General features: G+C 46.0%; 1 protein-coding gene across 1 annotated transcript in view; it reads left to right on the top strand.

Annotated features, from left to right (window-relative positions):
- LOC144152669 (uncharacterized) overlaps positions 1-11,247 on the top strand; it is a 539,910-nt gene that overhangs the window by 184,262 nt on the left and 344,401 nt on the right. The gene's annotated exons all lie outside the window — the stretch shown is intronic.

Genomic DNA, 11,247 nt, shown 5'->3' with positions numbered 1-11,247 from the left:
GGCGCTTTGAAGCACAGGAACGAAAGAGCGCCGTCGATCGCATGCCAACGGAGTGGAAGAATGCATGCCAAGGAAGTATGCGAAATATAGTCCGCGGCATGTCCCGTTTTCCTTTCTGTCTGTATTAGTCAAGTTCTAGCTGCTTTCCACCACTTCAAAGGGAAAGCTTGCGGGACTGAATGCGCAGTATTGAATGGCAGTAATTTACCTCACAGAGCGCGCGAGGAGAGAACATTGACTGATTAAAAAAGAAACCGCATTTCGTTACCTATTTTTTCGTTCTACCTTCACGAACGTTTGCGCGAAAGTTCGAAGCACGAAGTGCTGTAAGAAGTTCCATGAATAAAACAACTGGAACCGAACGATTATAAAAGCTCCTTTTATTTCTCTTCCAACGGGAACGATCGCTGGCTGCCACTCCGTAGCCTGTAGTGAACTTGCGGTAGTCAAGGTCAGATCAGAATCGCTGTTCCGGCGTCTGTTCAGGGGCAATAGATAGGGTGCTTAACGTGAAAAAAGAATGACAGCCTCGCAAGCGCCCGGGGACGCACTTGCTCAGCGCGTGCATCCGAGTTGTACCAGTTGTACTCGTTTTGCACGCACGCAGATCTGAGCTGAAGACTGCACACACACACACACACTACGCAAGTCAGGCGCAAGGGCCTCGCCACTTCATAGCACACTTAAAGAAAATCGAAACCAAAACTGAACTACACAGTTACTCTTTCACCGCTAATAAGAGCTTAATTACACTAAAAGTTTTTTATAAAGCTAGTTTTAAGTACTGAAGCAATTATTTGTAACTATTTTGCTTCAATTTTTTGTTTTAGGTAAATAATTACGGAACAACTTTTTAGAAGACTGAATACAATTGATCTGGCAACCATGAAAATTGTATCATGTCAGCGCCCACGATTCGTACGGTCTCGGAGCTCGCTTTACCCCCCTGAAATTAGCGGAGGGAATCCTGGAAGATGGGAGCGCTGCTGTCGTTTAAAGTGTTGACGCGGTCCCGATTTTCATCCGTCGTCATCGTACCCGTTGCAGCCCCACTGTACCGTGAATCAACGCAAAAACAGCTCTGCCGTGCTGCTGCTGACGCATGCGCATTCAATGCGCTACTGGAGTGGCGGTCTTTTCCTCATGGCTTCGGCGTACTTTCGTTCTCGCGGAGGCTTTGGCGATGCGTCCGCATAAGAACTCATACAAACTCGGCACACGTGATGGCTTTATTGGATTCGGAAAACGGGCGTATGCGTCTAAGCGGACGTTTACGCCCGCTGAGGCCGAAACAAAGCTCAGATAATAGCCGCGTTAGCGCGTTAGTACTGGCTAAACTTGTTTCTCGTGGAGGGCCGTGAGTGCGTGCGATATCCGAGCTTAACTTTGGATGACAATTTCTCCGTTACTGTTTACAATGAACGCAAAAGGGCGTGGCTTCATTTACTGCTTTTCTTGACAACAAGCCTTTCCGTAGTCAATAAAATATACTGCGACGCTCTTAGATACCCACGTTATATAAAGCTACTTACAGCTAATTAGTCAGTAATAATACATCGGCCCGTTTCCCAGCCCTTTTCCCTCCTGAACACCAATACTACAGGAAAACAGCAACTGGTGAAGCAGCTGGAGAAGGCGGGTCATTCAATGAACTTCAATTACTATGACAAGACACAACAACTGTATATACCCTTTGTATGTTTTTTTTTTTTTGTGTGATAAATAAACCACCATCGAATCGAACAGCAAGTTAACTCTGCGTATTTTTGCCGTTACTGCACAGCATAATTAGGAATTACAATGTCATTTCAGCATTAATACATACAAAATAATGCAGGTATCACGTGGTATATCTAGGTTTAGTTCCGTTCACCCAGTCAACCGCTCTTTGCAAAGAGGCTCTTGTTTTTGCTTGTGGAAATTAAAAGGGACTCACATGTTAGCATTCCTATCGGACTTACTACGTCATGACCAACGGACTTAAAAACCATCGTGCACCAATACGAATAGTTTTACGAATACATACCGATATTCACAACGGCCTAGTTTGCTTATTTTAGATATATGTCGCTTCTCTACCGAAACAAAGAAATAAAACTCTCGCATGGTGAGACCGCTAGCACCTTCCAGTGAAGACTGGATAAACCAGAATACGCTTCTTGTTTTTTTTTTTATCTCTGCAAAGAAATGATATACAGCAGACTCCCGTTAAGACGAACCCGAACGGACCGTAAAAATGTATGCGTATTATCCGAAATTCGTCTTAAGCGGAGGTGTATTGCATTGTGGACGTTACAAGAGAAAAATGTTGTGGTTCTTAATCAGTGTTCGTTTTAACCAAGTTCGTCTTAACGAGGGTCTACTTTATTTCTAGAAGAAGCAAACCAGGTCGTTAGTGTCATTTCAGTGAATTTGTAAAACTTCTTGCATCGGTACATGGTGCTTTTGAATTAGTAAGTCTCATGAATTTGCGTCATGAATTAGTGAGTCCCATATGAATTGGATCAGGTGAGTCACCCTTAATAGCATGCACGAGACGAAAAATGCTAACGAACATCCAAGCATATATAACTGCATTCGTGACATGCTGCGTGCAGTGTAAAATGCGGCACAGTCGGTTAACACTATGTATATACCGCATCAGGGCATAAATAACGTGGACTAAGTACCTATTTTACAGCAGATTGTAGCCATTCATACGTTCCTGTAAATCACTTAAAATTGTGCACGTACTACAACACAGCGAGCTGATGGCTGAGCATTGATAAAAAAACAATGTTTCTGCGACGCTTTGTGAACCAAATGCAGAACTTGCAATAGTCTCAACAACTATATATATTTCTTTATGAGGTATCCACAAAAGCCCAATGAATTCTTCAGCACCACCACGGCTCTATCCCAAACGCAGAAGGAGAACCTGGGGACATCTGGTCCTTCTGAAATTCAAGTCATTGGTGATTTCAGACGTACTGCGCGTCCGCAATTAGCAAAAGACGATATTCACTAAAGCGATCTGAGCGCCGCAGACAACCGGAAAGGGGTTCGTGAAATTTCTATTTTCGCTAAGATACCCTTTTCTCGCACCTTTCATGCTTTGTACGGTGTTGTTATAGCAGTGGACATATTGTTTTCTGTCAAATAACGTCACTAAAAATACGTCTTAGCCGTCTTATATAAGTAAACTGCTCTAAGACAGTTCCATAGATATCGACGAAGTTTATTAAATTTTATGTGGTGCGTGCGTGTGTGCGTGTGTGACTGCATGCATGTGTGTGTGTATGTGTGGGTGCGCGGGTGTGCGTTCGTGTCTGTATCTATGTCTGTGGGCGTGTGCGTGCAAGTGCTTGTGCGTGCGCTTGTGCGCCAAAGCGCGTCAAATATATATGTGGTTCATTGTTCCAGTTAATGCACGATTCAGTGCATACTTCACTGCAGCGCACAAGTTATGTGGAACAAGACACGAGCAAAAAATATACAAAAGCACTGTCCAAAATTTTTACTGGGACATAAGTGGAACAGTAACTGGAACGGCCGACAGCGCATCCCCTCATTTATTCGGTTCCACATAATAAACACAAACCTAAAGAAAACAAATGGACAGTTCCAGATAAGATCCACTTATATCTCTCGTTCCAGTTATTCTTCGTTTGGATCCAGATAAAAATATGTGGATCGCCCCGTTTAACTGGAACTTACATGGAACCAGATTAAGAGTGTAATATTAGTTGGGTCACCACTCCAGTGAAGTACTTGGGCGTTGAACTGGAATATTACAGGGATAGTGAACCATACTGGCGTAGCCAGACACAGGCGGTGAGGGAGACGGCCGAGAAATGGAAGGGGGCAAGGTTGTCAATTTTTGCAAGGGCCACGGCATGTAACTTATTCTTTGTAACGAAGATTTGGTATATCATGCAGGTACTGCATTGTTCGCGAATCAATGTCCAAATGCTTCACCGGGTATTTGCGGTGTTCGTTTGGGGCTCAACATGGGAGAGGTGCAGCAGAACAAACCTGTTTCGGAGAGTCTGAAATGGTGGCTTGGGGCCGGCGCACCTTTATGTGCGACAGCTGGTAAACCGGTTTTTGTTTTGGCGAGATGTTCGTGACTGTCATGCAAGTACGGCTGGCGCGTGCTATTCCGGAATATGTAGTATCAACATGGTGCATGCCAGGTGACGTGTATGGGTATTTTAAGGAAATAGTTATGACGGCCCGTTTTCTATTCGCACGTTTTTCTGGCGAGTACCTGTCCTCTGTGACACGCAAAAAACTGTAAGGACATTTGCGATGCTGTTTTCCCCGTCCGTATGTATAGATATAATTACCGTGCTGGGCCAGGCCAAAATGTGCTAAAGCGCGTCAAAAGAATGGAGGTTCACCCTGGTGTGAAAACCTTTTTCTTCAAATTACACACAGGCACCTTGTCTGTTGGAACCTGGATGCAGGATAGAGGGATATCTGTGCCATGGGGAACTCAGTGTTCAATTTGTAAACAACCAGAAACGATAGAGCACGTTTTTCTGCATTATTGGGCTGCGGTATTTTTGTGGGATGTCCTCCAGAGGACCCTTCATAAAGATTTCCCACTGAGCCCCCATGGCATACGCTATCTAGCGGTCGAAAACGAGGAGGGGGCGCCCTTCGACCTCGTTATGTTGGTGGCCTTGCATAGCATATGGCGCTCGCGCATGGCCTGGCTCCACGGTGATGTGGACGCCCGCCCTACGCGGCAATGTTTTCGTGAGTCTATATCCCAGTACGTAGAAGTCCAGAAGCGCAAGGCATGCACTCCTGAGTGGCTGTCAAGGATAGAACCCTTGACTATGCTTAGGGAATTTTAGAGAGACATCAGCCTTCATATAGGTTGGTGGCTTGTCGCTCGAGTTGCTCATGTGAATAAGTTTGTTTTGTGTTTCTGTGTTGTGTCGAAGACCTGCATTAAAGAAAAAAAAATTTCTGGGTTTAAGTAGCCCAAGAAAGACTTTAAAAAATTGGGGTTGATCCCTCTTCCATATGAATCGGTGAAACACGAAAGTGAAATGGGCCTTCACTGGAGCAGTTGGATGTTAAAGGAACCTTTTTCATGTGCGAAGAGTTCGCGAGCCTGACCGCGCCAGGCGAAGTGAGGCCGACGCGCAAGGAACAAAAAAATGAACGCTTTATTTCGGGACAACAAAACCAAAAATGACATGCGCAGAAACAGCAGCTCGAAACACATAACGGTCCGGGGAACAACGCGACAGCGGAGGCGCTGGCATCGAGGAGCCCACTGTCGGCGCTCATTAGCGTCATGATGCGCTACTTCGCTTCGCCTCTCCTAGACGGCAGCACCATCTCAATGAGTCATAAGGGCAGGTCATAAGGCGCGTTCGTAGTGGTTCTCACGTCTATGTTCATAGCGCAGTCGGCAGGGCGCCACGTATACCTCCCGTTGTGGCGAGAGACGAGAGAGTTCGTGGGCTCGTATCTGGGCGCCGCCGCGTCCGTGGCACTTTTCTGGCGACGTCACTTTCGTGACGGATATGACGTAACTGAGATCTTTATGTACCCGGGCATAAAACACTTGTTAAAAACCAAGCCGGCTTTCCCGACTCTATTAAAGTCAGCTTCACCTCTTAAAACAAGTGCATTGCTGGGAAGACATTCTCCGGAGTCAATCTAAACCGTCTTGTAGTACAATATGTTTTCAACAGCTCAGCTGTTCAAGCCTGAGCTCTGTGCGGACGGATCGAAAACAGAAAATTGGACAAGTGGAGAGTGGGAAATGCTAGTCCAGGAAGTGGGAGGGAAAGGGACGAGTAGGCAAGGAGCCCACGAGCGGGGTGCGCTCCTCAAGAAAAAAACGCTTCCCGTGGTACGATTGAACCTCTACCGTGCGGTTGGGCACATAATTAAGGAGTAATTGGTGATGTCGGTGGCTCAATTAATAAAATTGAATAATGAACCTTTTAGTGGGTGCAGTAAGCAGGAATGTTAGTATTGAAATGTTAGACGCAATAGCGTTTCTACGTAGTTTCATTTGGCAGAATTCTTCTTGCGCATACGTACTCCGAGATATAGAACTGAGAGAGAGAGAGAGAGAGAGAGAGAGAGAGAGAGAGAGAGAGAGAGAGAGAGAGAGAGAGAGAGAGAGAGAGAGAGAGAGAGAGAGAGGGGGGAGGGGGAGGGAGAGAAACATCTTTAATGGGCAAGTGAGGTCAGCCAAGCTGGGCGCCCGACTTGCTACACCAAATGGGGGTGAAGGTGTGATGAAAATTATGAAGACTCTCACTTACACATGAATACTAAAACACCCAGACGCACACAAAAAGCACACACGCAATCAGGCGATATAGTCATTTGTCTGAGAGTTCATAGCTCACTCACAAGTCCAGTGCTCCGGAGGAACGTTAAGAGCACTTTTGTTGCGCGACTTGCCATGCCGGTTGTAAGCCAGGGCCCAAGTAGGTGACTGGAAGAGACCTGGGCTGACGCGGACAGGCCCAGAGAAAGCTTTGCCATGGTACGCTCAAGTTCGTAGCGAGGAGCGAGGACCTGCACAGAGAACGTGTTTCAGGTCCTCGAGAACTGTACAGGTAGGGCACAGAGGTAAGGAAACTCGACGTAGTTAAGTTTAATTGCAGTTAGCATGATTATGCACGCTAGACAGTGAAGACTGGCGCAAAGCTCCTTCTCTTTGTTCTGTGTTTCGAAAGTGATTTCGAGTGCAGCAGATTGCGATAACGCCAGCCAAGACTGAAAGGGTGTCAGTTATCATTTTTGCCTATGTCTCCACCCCGTAGTCAAACTAAATACCGTACACAGCAGGCACGTCACAGAAGGGAGGAGCTTTGCGCCAGTCCTCGCTGTCTAACATGCGTAACCATGCGAACGGCAATTAAAGGGACTCTGCACCGCTTTCGATAAGCGCTTTCACGCTTTCCTTCACGTCTGCAACCACTGCGAAAACTATAGATATCACCAGCACGGAGCGGCACTGCGTGTTTTGCTCCTCGCACCAGATACGCCTTCCATTTCTGCTTTGTTTTTGTGGCTTCTTTTTTAAGTTGCTATCGAAAAGTGTTCGTTGCTGCAACTGAAGGAAAACCGGCCAACAGCCGCTACATTGCCTCAGTGACGTAATTGGGGCTGTCGAAGGACGTCAAGACCGGGAAAGAGACAAAAATCTTTCGGGGAGTTTACGAGTTATCTGGTGGGCATACTAATTTCTGGCTGGGCATACTAATTTTTGGCTGAGGTACTTTGCGACCTCCTATAATCTAAGTACTACTGGGTGGGTTGGGTGACAACGTTCAGCAAGCATTTAAGATTTCAAAAAAAAGTTGAAATAGGTGTTGCAGGGTCCCTTAAACTTCTCAGTTCGATATCTCAGAGTACGAGTGCGAGAAATTCTGCCAAATGAAACTGCGCAGAAACACGACTGCGTCTAATTTTTCAATACAAACATGTCTGCTTACTGCAGCCGCTAAAAGTCAATTATGGAATTTTACTTAAACATCATTCTGTGTCCCCCTGGGCGTATAACAGTACTGTATACGTAGGTGGTCTTCACGTACCTCCTAGCGCCTAATCTTGAAAAAAACCTGTCGACTTAGCTTTGATCGCCATATCAGCAAGCCTCATTTGCGTCGCCATTTTAATACCTCCGTGTGCATATGTGGCCTGACGCGTGTGCGTGGATGGGTTTGGAGAAGCAACGGCATGTATCCCTGCTTTTCTTACTTCCAGATACAGTAGACTCGCGGTAATTCAAACTCTGATTATTCGTAGTTTAGGTTAATTCTAACATTCAAATGTTTGGTTGACCCGTTATCTTTTCACTGTATTTAAAAGCTGCTTAATTCAAACTCCATCATTCGGTTAATTCGTACTTTTTCATGTCCATATTGGGAAATATCTACTGCTTTCCCGACTCTATCTGAAAACTTGCGTGCTTATATAATCATAACAGTCGAAAAATGAAAAATAAGCGCCTCACGCCTTCAAGGAAACGGTTGTTTCCAGTTTGAAACGACGCACAAGTAAGGGAGACCATGACGTTTCTCAACGTTTTAGCCTTATTCACCGTTTTCACATTTAGAATTAGGAACAAAAAGAACAAACAGGTCTCAAAAAACGTCTAAACATGATTGGCTGCTGACACTTGTCGAAGCGGTCAAAACCACGTGGGCCACTGTAGCAAAAACAAAAGGAAGAACGCACAATCATACATTCGCATGTCGCGTGTCAGCAAAAAAAAAGAAAAAAAAGACGGTGGTTGTGAAAGCGACGCGCACGGCATTCGGCTTGTAAACCTTATGCCTCCTATTTCTGTTTGTTTATTTTGTGTAGTTGGGGTTAAAAACGCTTAGAAATTAAAAAAAAATGTGATTACAATCAATGCTTAATCATAATGTGTGCTGTCACCTTGCCCAGGGTCATATATATGAGAACCTCTGATAATTCAAACTTCGGATAATTCAAACAAAATCCTGGGGTCCCTTCGAGTTGGAATTATCGCGAGTCGACTGTACACCAAATTCTATGGCATGATGAACACCTTAGCCCTCTTAAGCTTAAAGCAGGCCACGGGAGTTGAGCACAAAACACGTAATTAATGGTCGGCATTTACGCGTGGCCGTGCAGTGATCCGCACGCTTCAGAAGCAGAGTCAAAGTCATCCGTTCGCGTCGCTTTGTTTCGTTTTCATGTTTTTCTCCGCTGAAACCGACGCGCAAAAATAAAAGTAACGTAAATAAGACTAGACAGCCGATAGCGCACGTTTGCGGCTCGCTTCACAAGTCAAAGCTACGCCGAGGTACCTTTCCCGGCGATTTAATCGTGTCGCAGAGCACACAAACTTACACGACTCTCCATTAGCGAACTGAGTCGGGTGACCTTCGCTGGGAGAATACGCGCGTGGGACCACTTACGAGCACGGCCGATAACTCAAAAGCCCGTTCGTGCTGGGCATAAATCAAACTTCGCGGAGGCGATATGTTCGGCCGTTCTCGCACTCTGTCTGCAATGGAGTAAGGCACAGGAGCAGGCGATACAAAGCGCGGGACGCTGCCCCTCCTGCTTGTTCTGCGTCCCACGGAAGCTCTTTGCCAGCGATACCGCGTTAACGGAAGCTGCATTCTTCCTGCGAGTTATCCCCGCGAATGCTTCGCTTTGGTTCTTTGTGCTCGGTTATTTGCTCAAAACGTGCGGTGTGGTGGACGGAGTGATATGGAGGAGAGGCCATTCTCGCGGTGTGCAGCCGAGAGCTTCCGGCGATCATAGCCGAGTTCAAACGGCACGCATACGCGGCTAAATAAAGTTGTAATGGGTACCTTGGTGAAATAATGCAGGTGGACAGTACAGTGCATCGTACGCACAGCACCATTTCTACGAACAGTGGATGGCATGTCTGACCAACCCAAATCCTGACACCAGTGAAGATCTGGTGAAACGGGCCCGGACAACCGTGGTATAGGTGGTATTCATTGAAAAGTTTCGCTGTCAATTTCTTCGCTTGGCAACAATGGAAACGGCCACAGACATGGCCGAAACGCCACGGACATGGCACGGCTTGTGCCACTGCGCCCGAACGCCGAAGGAAAAAAAAAAACACCGGCGTGCGTCGTCTGCTCCGTTTCAACCCGATTCTCAACGGTGATGTCAACATAATGTTATTATTCGCACTCACATTGGACTCGAGGCATTGCTTTGCATTCAATTGGGTAGAGCCTGGAACGTTCAACCCATATCATGTGCTTAGCAAAGACAAGTACTGCCATCCCGCGAAGCCCGACGTAACCAGTGACAGCGCACTCACATGGTCGCCTGCATGCGTGCCTCGTCGGTGAATACAAACTATAGGGCATCCCAGAGTATATAGGGATGCCGTCCACCGGGCGGGTGCCCTGCCATCAGCGCCTGATGCTCGATCATTAAACTTTAGGGCTGGGCGTCGGTTAAAAATTTTAACCCACTTGATCGCGGCACGCTTTATTCGGTTAATTGATCGATAATCAGTTGCGCTTGCTTAAGAAGAAAAATGATAAAAATATTTAATAGTAATCATACTATTCTAATAGTACAGAACAATATCAGTATGCTCATCGGTCTTGCTAATATTGCGAACTTTACTGGAAAGGAAGACCTGTGGCTATAGCGGGGGATGAAAGTGATGGGGATGTTATCAGTCCATTTGGAGCTCCTCTAAAGAGGGATCATTTATAAGTCTTGTAGAACACGGCTCTCGGCCTGGTCACAGACATGCCAGATGAGGTACGCATCTCATCATCATGATGCTGATGCTGGCGAGACGCTTATCACCCAATTCGTCAACCGCACTATTTCTGCCAACAGTACACTGGGAAATCGCCATAATTGTAAGGGGTGCCGATTAATCGTGGTTTACTTAGGCCATAGTTATAGGTTATACAACTCTATAACATTGTGAGTGCCCTGTCGCAATTTTTTTTTGTATTAGGAATAACCATTTTCCCGTCTATCTTGGCTATCAGCTTGTGGTTTTAATCACTATCATCCCTGAGCGTGCTTGCACCGTCTCCTGCTGTGACATAAAGCTGGTTCTTTGAAATGAATATGATCCTCGACACGCACTATTTGAACATGGGCTCTTTTTTTTTTTCATTTTGAGCACATGACTGCAACCGATTAACCGGTTAATAAATTAATGGCGACTGAAGCATTAATCAGTTAACTGGAACGTTATTCGATCAATAACCTAACCCTATTAAATTTATTCACTCACTACCAGCGCGCGAAACAAGACGAGAAATTCTACTTTGGTCGTTCTTCTTTCGTTCGGTCTGCTTGCGCACCTTGACGTTGCGCACCTTGAGCACCTTCACTTCTGTCTTGACGTTGTAAGACTATACCTGTGTTTGCGCATAGAATATACTGCCTCCATTTTTAAAGCGCATCATTCATAACGCTGTTTTGCGCTTTTTGTTGTTGAGGTGGTTGTTGTTGTTGATGATGATGATGATTACGTACGGCAATAGGCTCATTTACAGCCTGACAGACGTGTACGTTCGATGCGTGCACTGTGTTTGAAAGATGTACAAAGCAAGCTCTCTCGAGTAGGCTAGACACGCCAGTGGCCCAGACGTAGTGAACTGAGGAAAAAAAAAAAACAAAAAAAAAAACGAAGAAGGTGTTACAGGTGCGACTGATGAGAGAGGCCACTGGTGACCCCAGCACCGAGACAAGCGCACGCGGGGTCATCTGCTCGGACCTCCCGCAGACCTA

Source organism: Haemaphysalis longicornis, unplaced genomic scaffold, assembly GCF_048455015.1.
Source record: "Haemaphysalis longicornis isolate Haplotype H1 unplaced genomic scaffold, Haemaphysalis longicornis Haplotype H1 scaffold_9, whole genome shotgun sequence".
NCBI lineage: Eukaryota > Metazoa > Arthropoda > Arachnida > Ixodida > Ixodidae > Haemaphysalis > Haemaphysalis longicornis.
The sequence above is the reverse complement of the archived record's forward strand: the minus strand, read 5'-3'. Positions and strand labels throughout refer to the sequence as shown.